The 13,792-nt window shown below is 35.2% G+C and overlaps 1 protein-coding gene and 1 pseudogene across 1 annotated transcript in view; one reads left to right on the top strand and one right to left on the bottom strand.

Moving 5' to 3' along the window:
* Positions 1-13,792, bottom strand: part of LOC134259938 (uncharacterized) — a 113,202-nt gene that overhangs the window by 82,553 nt on the left and 16,857 nt on the right. The gene's annotated exons all lie outside the window — the stretch shown is intronic.
* On the top strand, positions 6,154-8,987 carry LOC134259931 (kyphoscoliosis peptidase-like; annotated as a pseudogene).

Here is a 13,792-nt window from a genome sequence, read left to right on the forward strand (position 1 = left end):
TATAAATCAAGTTTTGTTACTAGATTCAGTTTAGTGGTTTGAATTGGGGCACGCTTGAAAAAAAATATTTCATTTAAAAAAAGCAGATTGTTGTGAAAACTGATACATGTAGTAACATTTCTTGTTGTATACGATGAAACATACATGTGTAATGAAAATTTGGATGGGATAATAATTATACAAAGAAATAGTTTTGGTTCTCTAGCGAGAAAATTATTGAAAATATATTGAGGTTAAAAAGTTCCTTCTAGTTGTCGTTTTATAGGGTAGGTTTATTAAGATTCAATGAAAAGTGCCAAGGTGGGGGAGGACTGTTTTCACCAAACTTACAAACGTTAGATTTCATATGCATATACACTGTATATTCCCTTGGACAATTTTTTTTTAATATAAACCAATAATATGCAGCTGATTACTTATTTTTATGTTTTTCTGCATGTTAATGATCTATATCAAATAAACAAATTCTTTTCCACCTCGTTCATCCAATAGGTATAGATAAAGAAAAATTGTCAAACTGACGAGTAACAAAGAAAGTAAACAGGTATAATTTTAATCAACATTTGAAAACAATTTGATTCATAATAAATCCTTCAATTTTAAATTCATGATTGATTTCTTTGTTTAACCCAATGAAAAGTCGGAAGTTGGTAGTATCCTATAAATTCGTGACTTTTAAATTTATTAAAAGATTTAAATGAACTTAAGTTTACTTATTGTAATCAGTAATTGTCCTCCTTTAATGTTAAAATCTGAAATATTGAGTTATAATGCTCAGTTTGCATCATGACTTTGGAGAGACAGATATTGACCGATCAAAAACTAAGAAATAAAAAATTTGTTTACTTGCGGAGTGTCACTCTACCTCTTCTCCCACCTACAACTTTGGCGGACGGATGTTATTTTTCTCTATCCGAACCATCGCTGCCAAATATTTTTATTTTTTTTTTATTTCAACCTTTTTAAACCCATTTTCATGATTTTTGTATTATTTTTAACTTGTAACAAGACAACATTGATGTACTCATCAATTGTTGACCGAGAAATAATTAAAATAAACAATGGGAATGAGTCATGGTCATAAATACGCCTCAATATGCTTGATAAAGACATGCATCTGATTGAGACGACAGTACAGAAGATTTAAAACGCTTCTTAGTTTGATGAGAATTGAACAAAAACGATACCCTTTTAAATTTATTTATTCCTAAATTAATTGTTGGTTGCATAAAATATTAAAAAGAATCAAACCCATGTATATCTTTTTTTTTCAAAAAATGCTTTTGACTACATAATTGTAAACACTAACTGTGTAACGTACATTTTGGTGTGATAAGGAAAAGAATATATATTCTTAAACGGGGACCTGCCGTTTTTTCAACAGAAAATATAAGCAAATTTATATAGATAAGTAAGAAAAACATATATTTCTTAAAATGCGCTCTATGGATGGACATTCTGATGTAGAATCTTTTATGTATGTAGTAAACCTTTGATGCTGAATTTCTCCTCCCGGTTCAATTTCCATTCACTAAAACTATAACTTATATGTATAGAGAAACCCAGTCCTCCGGGCTGCAAATACTAGGAATATGGATTATGTATATAAGTCAAATTAATGTTGTCGTTAATAATAATATCAGAATGTCAAAGAAATTATCAAACGTCACAAAAAAGGCAACAAATGACAAACTGTTTTACATACATTTTATTCATGAAAGGAGGATAAGGTAAGGCGTCTCAGTGTTAGAGGATTGTGGAAAAGATTCTGATAATTTCAAAAGACAGTGAAATAATGTAAAAGTTGTAGACATATCACACACATCTCAACTTTTTTTTTAAACTAATTAGATGACTATCAGGCAGAAAAAATAGTTTATGTGTTTCATACTTTTGTTTGGCCAATGTACATGAGTATATGCAATGATTTGATATCTTAGTTTTCATATAAAATCATATTTGATCTGATATAGACAGGTTGTCTGGAGTCTTTTATCATACTTTATCCATCCAAGGTACTGAAACATCTTATAACACAAAAAGATTTGATATTCTTTTTGATATAATAATTGGAAAACAGTGTTCAATACCAAAAAGTCGATAAATTTATGTAATTTATATCCCCTTTCAAAATTTCTTGACACTTATTATTAAACCACAATTTAATACAATTCCTTGATTCCTTAGGTATTTTCTAGCTCTGAAAACAATTAAAAAGCGTTCACGGTAGCCTAGTGGTAGAGCGTCCGGGTTCGATTCTCGTTCCCGGCGCCGCGTCAAACCTACGACGTAAAAATAGGCAGTGACTATTCCTTCGCCAAGCGCTCGGCATTAGAAGCGAAAGTCACGGGTCTTTCGGATATGACCTGAAAAACGTAGGTCCTGTGTCACGGTAGGCGCTGGCACGATAAAGAACCCTCACTGCTCAAAGGCCCTGAGTGCCGAGTATAGGTCTAAATTTGAAGCCCTTCACCGGCATACGGTGACGTCTCCATATGAGTGAAAAATTCTCAAGATGGACGTTAAACAATATACAATCAATAAATCAATCAATCAATTAAAAAGCGTTTTCTCATCGGAGCGGATTAGGGAATGGAATCTACATATGGGTTACTTTTTGAAAAAAAGAGAAATGATTGACATCATTATATAATTTTGCAGGCATTGTCATCTTTTTGACCACCAGCTTATTATTTTGTTTAATTCATTATTTTTATTTTAAAAAAAACGAGTTGAATCATTGCATTTGGTTAGAATCTTTAGAAAAGGTTACAGAGTGAACACATGTAACATCGCACTGGATCCGCTCCACCATCCACCACATGTAACCATTGAATCACCGGTGCCGTTAACTTTTGCACATTTTGCTTCCATGCGGTGTACATATAGTTAGTCCAAAAATAAAGCTCGATTACGTTTTTCTGACAAAAATGAAAAGCATAATTCTTCTGGGGCTTTCACAAATCTAGAAGAATACACAATTTTTTTTTCTACAGGACAAGATCCTCTCAATAAAAATAAGGGAGATAACTCGAGGTACTAGAGATGTATCAGAGAGGGAATTTCGTTGCGTTCCTTTTTTACTTTCGATTAGGGCTGGGCAAAAATATCGATCTATCAATATATTGCGATACAATGACAAAAAATATCGTATCGCAATACGATTTTGTACTATCGATATATTGGCAATATTAAGATTAAGAATAATTTTGTCACTAAATATAAAAATGGCCTATGAAAATTTGTTATTAGCCAAGCAATAAGACAGAAGTTGTTTTGTGGGAGCATTTCAGAGCATATAACTTAAATGAAATCAATAAGATTTTTTCCGTGTTGGTTACCTTTCATAGTGATGTACATTCTGTATGTTAATTAAAGTAAATATAGTAAGAAAATGCCACTTCAATTACATTGAAATTATTGCAATACATTAAAAATATTGCAATATATCGCAATACAAAATCTCAGGCCAATACCCAGGCCTTCTTTCAATCAAATACTGTAAACCAAGTATTATACGCGTGCGATAAATATCCGCGAGTTCCGCGAGTAACCTCTGCTCGCGGATATTTATCGTCGCGAACCAGTTCAGTTGTTCATTATATTCCCATATCATGATTTATTTTAGAGTTATTTGCCCTTTTTACAATACCGATCCCAACGGTTCAACAAGTAATCACGGAAGAACTTTACAATTAGTGTACAAGAAGCAGTTGAAATTTAATTACAAACATTCAGAAAAAATAAAAACGAATGGCAAATCTAAAACTATTTGTCTAAAAATTATTAAAATGTCAATTATCATTTCAGCTTGTGTTATTATTGTTCATTTATTGTTACAGACGAGTCAGTGATAGCCTGGTTAATTATGGCTAATTATGGCCATGTCCTGCTCTGTCCCAACCATTTATAATTATAGCCCCTTGGCTGTGTATATCTTAGAAAGCGTCGATTACCCAATTAGTATGAAACCATTTTACAATTGAGAGTTTTAAATCAATTTTATTCTCCTAGATTTTTACCCGATTTTCGTTTGAGCGTTGTGAAAATGCGTATGAAGTATACTCATGGTAAACATTTTACCTACTTTGGGGCGGATATAAGATTTTAAATGGACGCAATGCACAGAATGTCTTGAAAAATGCGTAAGCAGACCTCACGCTACTATTTGACATAGTTTATGGGCGGATATTAAATTTTTATTTGATTAAAAAATACTCGTGGAAATAAAAAAAAATGTGACCACTCGTTCGCGGAAATAAATCGTCGCGGATAAGTTCTCTGACGGTCAATCGCGAATAAAAAATGACGCGTATAATAATTGGTTTACAGTAACCGTCTTGCAGGAGTTTGCTCCCGGAGTTAATATCAGAAATATATAATTCAACAACAGCTAAAACACGTTTAATTATTCACCTTTTTATTCAAATTTCAAATAAAAAGTTTTCTTTTGTTTGGGACCGATCCTCGAAAAAAATTCATTCAAGAACTAATTTTCCCTATTAGACCTTTTTTTGGGGACCAACGATTTTGACCTTGACCTTTGGAGTTTGACATGCATTTGAGAGAATTCAGCCCACGCCATGAGCTGTTGTTATTTATCTTTAATAACATATTTAATATGACCCCAAAAAAATTAAAAAGAGAAATAACTTGATGTAAAAAACGTTCACATTGCACTATTTTTAGCAAATTTAAAATGTTTTTTTTTATTATTTGTTTGAGAGCCAGGGTTCAAAACTTATGAGAGAGAGAGAGAGAGAGAGAGAGAGAGAGAGAGAGAGAGAGAGAGAGAGAGAGAGCTGTTTAGGGCTATATTTTAAGATACAAAATTTAATTTTAGGTTAGAACATATGCAGTGCCACCTTTTAAATTACACTCATTTAAAACACTTCTTTGTTTCAAGTGCATGTCAATTCATCCGCACTATGAATAAGGGAAATGTGTTTTATCAATATTTACCGAGAAACCGAAAGCAAAAAAATATTTTTAAATATCTTTTCTCTCAATATTTTGAAGCTTTATAATTTTTCCCAAAACTTCCACACAGGTTTATTTCTTTTCGATATTTTGGTCTTTTCATACTTTTCCCCCTATATTCATTGGATTGTAAAACTTGTGTGTCTGATCTTATCGACTTGTTGTTTTGTAAACCTTTGGAATAAACAAGTGAAATGTTTGCATTATTGTGTTTACCATACAAAGGGATTCGTAGAACATGTAGAAAAACAGGAAAAGGACAAGAAGATATAGATTGAATTGACAACAATGTTTCAGTATTTATGTATTTCTTAACGAATTTACATGTATTGTGAAAATCCCACAGAGAATCAACTTACATGAAAAGGAACTGGTAAACAAAAATTTAACTTTTTAGCATTTAATTAACAAGTGCAAAAATATATCTTTGTAACATTCACTCAATTTTTTTATATTATTACAGAAGTTGAATTTTCATTTGTCTAAGGAATTGAATAGTTTTATACAGTGGCGGATCCAGAAATTTTAAAGGGGGGGGGCGGCAGTTTGAGGTCAGGGTAGGGGACCGCAACCACACCAAAACATTGATTTATCAAATACATTTATTTTTTGGGACACAAAAAGGGGGGGTCTGGCCCCCTCTAAATCCGCCACTGTTAAACTGAGTATTCTATTTGTTATTTCGTGAGGTTGCCAGAGGTCTGGATTTTTTTTGGCATACATGTATACACATGTACATGTAGCTCCTTCATGTGTAACTGTGCTACCATAATTTGTACAATTAGTTCCCTCCCCCAATTTTTCAATATGTCTTTGGAATAAAAGAATCTTTAAAATAACTGTAAAGAAAAAGGAGGGAGTTTGGGGGGGTGTAGGGGTTGACTCATTCAATCTACTAGTATACGTTTTATTGCTAAATAATTATTACTACAAATAAATGTAGATACAAATTTTTTATCGAAAGTGAAATGAATCACTAAGAAAGTTTTTTGGTACAAGCCTTAGATTTGATTAAGAATTGAAACACGCTCATCCCTCATGTAATTTTTTCCAGTTACATGTATATATATAACTGATTTCTTCGGATTCGTTAATCCATTCTTTTGCCTATAGTTAGCGGCAACTCGATCACAGATGTCAGTCATAACTGTGGTTCAAAGGATGGGGTGAAATATGGGTAGATGTTCATCCAAACCCTGTTGTGAGATCTCTGATGTCACAACTCTCCCCGAGACCCGCTTGATCAGCGTTCAACCAATCGTTGACGAGGATTTGGCGCCAATCCCGCCCAGTCTCAGAAGAGATGATGTCATCTCCGATCTATCGATGTTCAAAAAAGTCGACAGCTACGCTGCAAAAGTATTTTGTTTAGGCTATATATATTTAAAAAAAATATATCGTTCATCAAGACAATCTGCCGTACGAATAAATAATATGATGCATTATTATTTGTAAAGTCTGAAAATATATGATACATGTGCATGCACAAACATTACATTTGCTTTAAGTGAAAAAAAAGGGTCTTTACATTAAACCTCATAAAATCAGCTAATTAAAAACACAGAAATCGGTCACAACTTGAAGTATGAATAATTTCTTTACATATTATATATACTTAATCTTGAATAGGCCCCCAAATCCACCGATCTTTCCGTCCATAATCTTGCCAAGTATTTGTCTAAGGCGTCTAAGTCCAACCTGGGACGAGTACGGGCCTACTACCATTGAATATGCAACCGCGTTGAGTAATTCAAGATCCTATACATTAAGCAAAACTTAAGTGTAGTATTTATTTGTTAAAAACATTTTTAAAAAGAAAACAAATTATCATGTTCAAAGAGAGACAACGTTTTACAATTGATCTGTATGAATATTTGGAGTTACCTCTCTTCCCCCATATTAATTACAGAGTGTTCGAAAAGATGCGTTATCTGCATGGTTATATACCAGCAAATACGTATTAGAAGTTCATGCAGTTACTGATTATTCAAAATTTAACTGATTTTTGTATGCAGGAATTCGTTGACATGTATTTTACAGACTTGATCTTCGGTCCTTTTTAAATAACTACAAGAAGCCTGTGGCAGCGGAATTTACAATGCACACAAAAGTGGTCCTTTGCTATGGATACGCTGAACTGTTTGCGGAGTTATGCAGGTATTTTTGAAAGGCACTAGACTACTGTACCAAATCATATGATCACATTGATTTCGTTGAAAGCGTTTGTACTTTCTATTTATAGATTATCAAACATTCCCGTCAAAACTCTTCACGGATTTGTAAAAGGTTATGGATATAACGCAACAAAACCTTTGAAGTACGCACAACCAACCAATCACGCTTGGAATGCAGTTCACGTGGTCGGGCAATGGTGTTTGATTGACTGTACCTTAGGCGCAGGTCACGTGAATGACGAGGGTCATTATAACAGGGAATTCGAAAACTTTTATTTCCTAACCGATCCCGACCAGCTGATTTCTACCAATTTTCCCTACATGCACAACAACAAAAAGGAAAGCAAAGCTTGGCAACTTCTTCAGAAACCTTTGAAATTACAAACATTTAATAAGAATGTAAAAAGGACGATAAAATTCTTCAAGTGGGGCGTGGATCTAGTTTCTCATAGACAGGCTGTGATTCAGGTGGCGTTGACTGCCACTGTGTTTATAAAAGGGACGTCAAAAATGCTAAACAATGTAGCGGCACGTTTAACAGACACAGATGGCAATGTTCATAAACAGTATACATTAGTGCAAAATCCAGACCAGAACTTATTCTCCATTCGAGTACGCCCCCCAACGGTGGGGAAGTTTCGATTGACAATTCTCGGAAGTATTGACCAGAAGGACACGACACTTTATGCACTTGTGTCATGCATATTGCGTTGTAGGCAAACAGAGCCAAAGGTGTTTTTATATCCCAAACATACCGGGGTCTGGAGGTCAAGGTCTGATTACAGAGATTTCGGATTTCAAACTGGTGTGGATTCACCTCTTATAATAACCCCAAAGGATGGCATTTTAGAGTTGACTTTACCTATAGAAAGAGATTTCCCTGTTTCATATAGATTAAGTTACTCTGAAGGCACACTGAAAAACATAGAACGCTACGTGTTGGTAGAAAACATTGGAAATGCAATATCCATACGTGGTCACTTTTCAGAGAAAGGATTCTATAAATTGCAACTCTTTTGTAAAGCAAAATCAGGGGATTATGAGCCAGTTCTTTTGTATTTAATAGACTGTACTAAAGACGCCAGGAACCACTCTGTACCATTTCCAGTTATGTATTCCTCCGCCTCAGAATATCATTGTCAACTACTGGAACCATTAACACGTGAATTGCCGGAAGAGACGTGTATAAAAATAAGGTTTCGGTCAAGTGATATCATCAAAGCAGTCGTAAATGGAAGAAAAATTGAAAAAGGAAATGGTGACGTTTGGCGAGCGGCTGTCCGTACTTCCACTGCCGGTGGAAGTGTGCGTGTTGCCGGAACAAACGATTCAAAGGGCCGCTACTGGGTGCTGTACGAGTTTAATGTAGTCAAAAGAGCTAATTCTCTGGTGCTTGAGGATGTTTTGACGGCTCGATCTGTGACGTCACAACCTCCTACGACCCAACGATCAATGAAGCAATCAAAGACACCAAACCAAAAGGGCATTCTAAAAAGACAAATCAAAGAAAAAACTGTAATTATTTCAAAATGAAATGTATTATTCGTTAAAAAAGACCTCGTTCTGAAGATATTAATGTATGATTCAGTCTGTAATCTCATAGATTTTCTGTCTCGCTGACGAAATACAATTTCATGCAACGAGAAACAGCAGCCCAGAGAACAGTTTACCATTTGACTATCCATTCACGTAGAATGGACATATATGGATCTTTCTTGGACCTATTTTAACGATTTTTGCTGAAAATTTTCGTTGAAAATTATGTTAAAGTACTGTTACATGTAATCTTGTAATATCCACTGATCACATTCTTTTCAATTTCAGGCTCTGTAAAGCTACTTGTGTCTGAACCTAATGTTTAATCAGCAATAAAGCCTTTGCATCTTGTCCATATCTGATATGAGTCCGCAACACCTTCTGCCACATTACTGCTTCAAACCTTTACCGCATTTTTTTATTCTATACTATAACATCCTCTAGTAGCTAAATCATTAGACTAAGTGGTGGTCAAAGACGAACTCTTGGTTCAAGGCATCCACATCGGATTCTCTTTTCAGTGCACAGTGTTACACCTGGGACTGTCATCTCGTCCATGAAGTCTCGTTTGAATGGTTGGTAATGTTCTGAATACATATTTTAATTTGTTATTTCGTTTTACTTTCTATACAGTAGTCCTCATTAAGCTCATCGCCATAACAAAAAGTATTGATAAGACATTTTACTGTAAATCACTTTTTATTCGCGAGAACTTTATTTTCGCGTAATTACGAGAGACAGTGTGCTCGCGAAAAATAGGTTCTCGCGTATAATAGTATTCCTTAAGATTATATAAAGCAATAACCACAATTCGTGAAAATTTTGTCTCGCTTATCAAGAGTCAATGTCTATCTTGCGAAAATAAGGTGTCGCGAAAATTTAGTGATCTACAGTAATTGTCTCCTCCCAATTGTTGCCTCGCTATTGTAAACTCTTCCACAGTAAACGTTATTAATTAAATTCCACGAAATTTATTATACCCCCCGCTTGAAAAGCGGGAGGGTATATAGTAATCGTTAATTCCGTCCGTCCTTCTGTACGTCCGTCAGTCCGTCCGTCTGTTACGCTTTGGGGTACTCATCTCTTATCCGCAACTTCTCTCATACCACTGAATGAAATTTGATGAAACTTTCACAGAATCTTTATTACATATTACCATTGTGCACCTCCTATCTTACTTTTTGATCCGACACATATTTTGGGTTTCCCGGCCACAGAAAAAAATGGACTTTTTCACCAGTTATAACCATATGCGAGGCGGGGGGTATCATTTAGTGAGCTCATCGCTCACAGTACCTCTAGTTTTTAGCAATGTTCTTCACATTTAATAGTAGATGAAAAGTTTATCGCCACCCACATGGAATCCAATAAAACGCATTTGCAAGGTCAAGCCAAATGCTTTAAGATATTTATACCCCCGCTTGAAAAGCGGGAGGGTATATAGTAATCGTTAATTCCGTCCGTCCGTCTGTACGTCCGTCCGTCTGTTACGCTTTTGGGTACCCATCTCTTATCCGCAACTCCTCTTATACCACTGAATGAAATTTGATGAAACTTTCACAGAATCTTTATTACATATTGCCATTGTGCACCTCCTATTTTACTTTTTCATCCGACACATATTTTGGGTTTTCTGGCTAAAGCAAAACATGGACTTTCCCATTATAATTATATGGAGTCGGGGGGTATCATTTAGTGAGCTCATCGCTCACAGTACCTCTAGTTCTATCCTACTTTTGCCTCTTTGATAAGTTGAGTGATTCTTAATTCCTTCAAAAACACTGTTCCATTTGGATAAAAGTGAAGCTGTATTTGTCTCTAAAATTTTGACATTCTCTTCACTGTCACTGATCAGAAGATTTTCATTCAACTTAAGTTTTGTCCTGGACTTCTCCTTCGGAACAAACTAAGGCATTTCTCGGTTTGTTTCCATACCTCAGGCACTATTCCTTTTCTTTCAGATAACTCTGTATAATCGTCATAACTTTTGTAGTATCTTGGAAACCTTGTAAGTATTGTGTGTAACCCCGTTCGGTCTTGCAACTGGTCTAAAAAGAACATTCTTATATACGATCTTATCCTCATTCATTATACCCCCCGCTTGAAAAGCGGGAGGGTATATAGTAATCGTTAATTCCGTCCGTCTGTACGTCTGTCCGTCCGTCCGTCTGTCTGTCCGTCCGTCCGTCTGTCCGTCCGTCTGTCTGTTACGCTTTGGGGTACCCTTCTCTTATCCGCAACTCCTCTCATACCAATGAAGGAAATTTCATGAAACTTTCACAGATTCTTAATTACATATTGCCATTGTGCACCTCCTATTTTACTTTTTGTTCTGACATGTATTTTTGATTTTCCAGAGCAAAACATGGACACTGCCATTATATTCATATGGGAGGCGGGGGGTATCATTTAGTGAGCTCTATGCTCACAGTACCTCTAGTTTTGTTTCCTTTCAATTAATCTAATTCTCCTATCGGTGGTTCTATACTTCCGCATTGCTTGGATACAGTAGAGATCAACACCTTGTTTTGGGTTCTGAATTTCTCTCCTCAGATGCTGCTCTTTTTACCCTTCTGAGAATTGGTGTGTACTAAATCATTTTATGCATATTAACTCGTTTGTGTACTCGAACAGATATTTCACATCTGACAATTACGAAGAGAAATTGTATATACTGTATACAGGGTTCTTTTCGCCCTTTCACACTTGCAAACAATTTTGCCCCGTTTTAAATTCGCCCACTCATAGTTTTGTTTAAGAAATCATGCTATTATTCTTTGAATTCGCCCCGTTTTAAATTCGCCCAAATGATACTAGGGCGAAAGGGGCGAAAATAAAACGGGGGCGAAAATTTACCCGTACAGTACGCCCTCTGCTTTCAATGGGAGGGGGCTAATAAATACATGGATACTCGCACAGCGGCCGGTAACATACTGTATTAGATTTTACGTAATCACTATATATCTTTTTGTATACATTTAATCATATGTAAAATCAGTATGTTACCGCCCCTGTGGATACTCGGTATTTAAAATGATCTTTGAAACAGTAACCAAGCTCAACAGTTCATTGGAACAAAACAAATTGGAGGCACATCAATCACGGATCCCTCCCTAAAACATCATTATTGGAATGAGGCGCTATCTTGAAATAAGTATCCAAAGTCGATTGCTTATCCGGCCCTGTGGGTCCTCACTTGATCTAGCTGCAGATCTGTAGCGTTATGGTTTTATATATTTGTCTTTGACCATAATGCTACAGATCCCGTAATGCAAAAAAAGTGCAATTTACAGCGCAATATTTTTTGCGCACTTTTTAGGAGAATTTCTTCACTTTCCAGCATCTGTCAAGTAACTACCTTTCATTCCCTAATTCTAGGCACATTATTTAACTAATCTGTATATTTTATCCCTCTCTCAAACCTTTATAGTCGTCTCTACAAGACTTAGTGATAAACTGGCTTGATTAAAATTATTTCTTAGATTTCTGATAATTCACTTCAATCGGGTTTATTGCCTGGAGAGACATAAAAATGGTTTGGAGATGGATTAAATAAACATGTTGGCTACAGAATGTGTCTAGGATTAGAGAGTAAAAGGTAGTTGATTGACCGATGCTAAAAATTGGAGAAATTCTTCCCAAAAGTGCGCAAAAAATATTGCGCCTTTAATTGCACCTTTTTTGCATTATGGGATATGTAGCGTTATGGTCAAAGACATATATATATAAAACCATAACGCTACGGATCTGCAGCTAGACTTGGTCGGGAGAACAGAAATTAAGGATGCCAATGAGCTTCACACATCCTTTAATTTTTTCGGTTCCCTTGTAGTTGAAGTGCTGATGTATTTTTTTCTGAAATCTGCCGTCTTTGCTAACACTGATAGGTAGATATTTTTCCCTCAATGTTGAGAAGGGATTTTGTCCTGGACTGCTTGTTTTGGAGTTCTCTTTTGGAATGAAGTATCTCTGGATATATTCTTTACCCCCGGTTCTATTTCTTTCTTTCAGCTATATGACTCTGTACAATTCCCATAGTTTCTGCAGTATCTTGTTGAAAGCTTTGTTAATTTATTTATTACCCTGTTGGGTCTTGGAGCTGGTCCAAGACATTCGGATAAAAATGAGTTATGAAAAAAAGTAACCAAGCTCAGTGCATTGGAACAAACAACCTGGGAGGACAGCAAATCCGGATCCCTCCCCAAAACATCATCATTTGAATGAGGTACTATATAGATAAGCAACCCCTGTCAACTGGTTATCTAGCCCCATTATTCTAGTCCTGTCACGAAAACAGAATCTCTAGACTATTCAGTGTGAAAATAACAACGTAATCATTTGAAAAATGCTAGTCAGCACTAGACTAAAGGAACAAGTTTTTATTTCGATCATACAATTGGCGAAATGCTATCAAACTTAAACGAGGTCATAGTTTTGCCATTGTGAGCTTATTTGTCAATAACTTGTTTTAGATACGGTATTTTTCCTACGTAGAGCATGCTTTCGCGTATCCAATCAACTGGAATACATTTACTCTATATACATGTGATAATGGTACATAAAGACCAAAAATATGAAATAAGCGAAGTTGACAATAGAAATGCTGTTCCAGATTTTCGTCATCTTTTCTTGTTAATTTGCTATAATAATTATGAAAACTGATATGCTAGACTCTGTGGTGGCTTTTTTGTTCGAGTTCACTGGGATATGTCTAATCAAAGAAGGAATGATAATCAACACCGTCAAGTTATTTTAAATCCTGATCCATGTTGACGTATTAAAAAGGGAAATAACTCAATTCACCACTGTAAAATATGTGAACTTCTCAATTTTTGCATGTACTAAAATTGAAAATATCTCCTTTTATGCATGCTTTCCATGCTCATGATCAGTGTATGGTATTTTTATGAATTTTTTTTTTTGCCAATAGTTGGAATAACATTATTCAAAGTTTGTAGATAAAGATACGAATCATTTGATATCAGTAATTTTGATAATTGATGGATATCTTACAAAAGAATTTTGAAATTTTTTGGACCTGTAAAACTGAAAATTATTTTTGCCTCATATTAAAAACCAAGGCAAGAGCCTTCTTTTAATGT

Source organism: Saccostrea cucullata, unplaced genomic scaffold (genome assembly GCF_032062105.1).
Source record: "Saccostrea cucullata isolate Sc308-1 unplaced genomic scaffold, CSIRO_AGI_Scuc_v1 ctg682, whole genome shotgun sequence".
Lineage (NCBI taxonomy): Eukaryota > Metazoa > Mollusca > Bivalvia > Ostreida > Ostreidae > Saccostrea > Saccostrea cuccullata.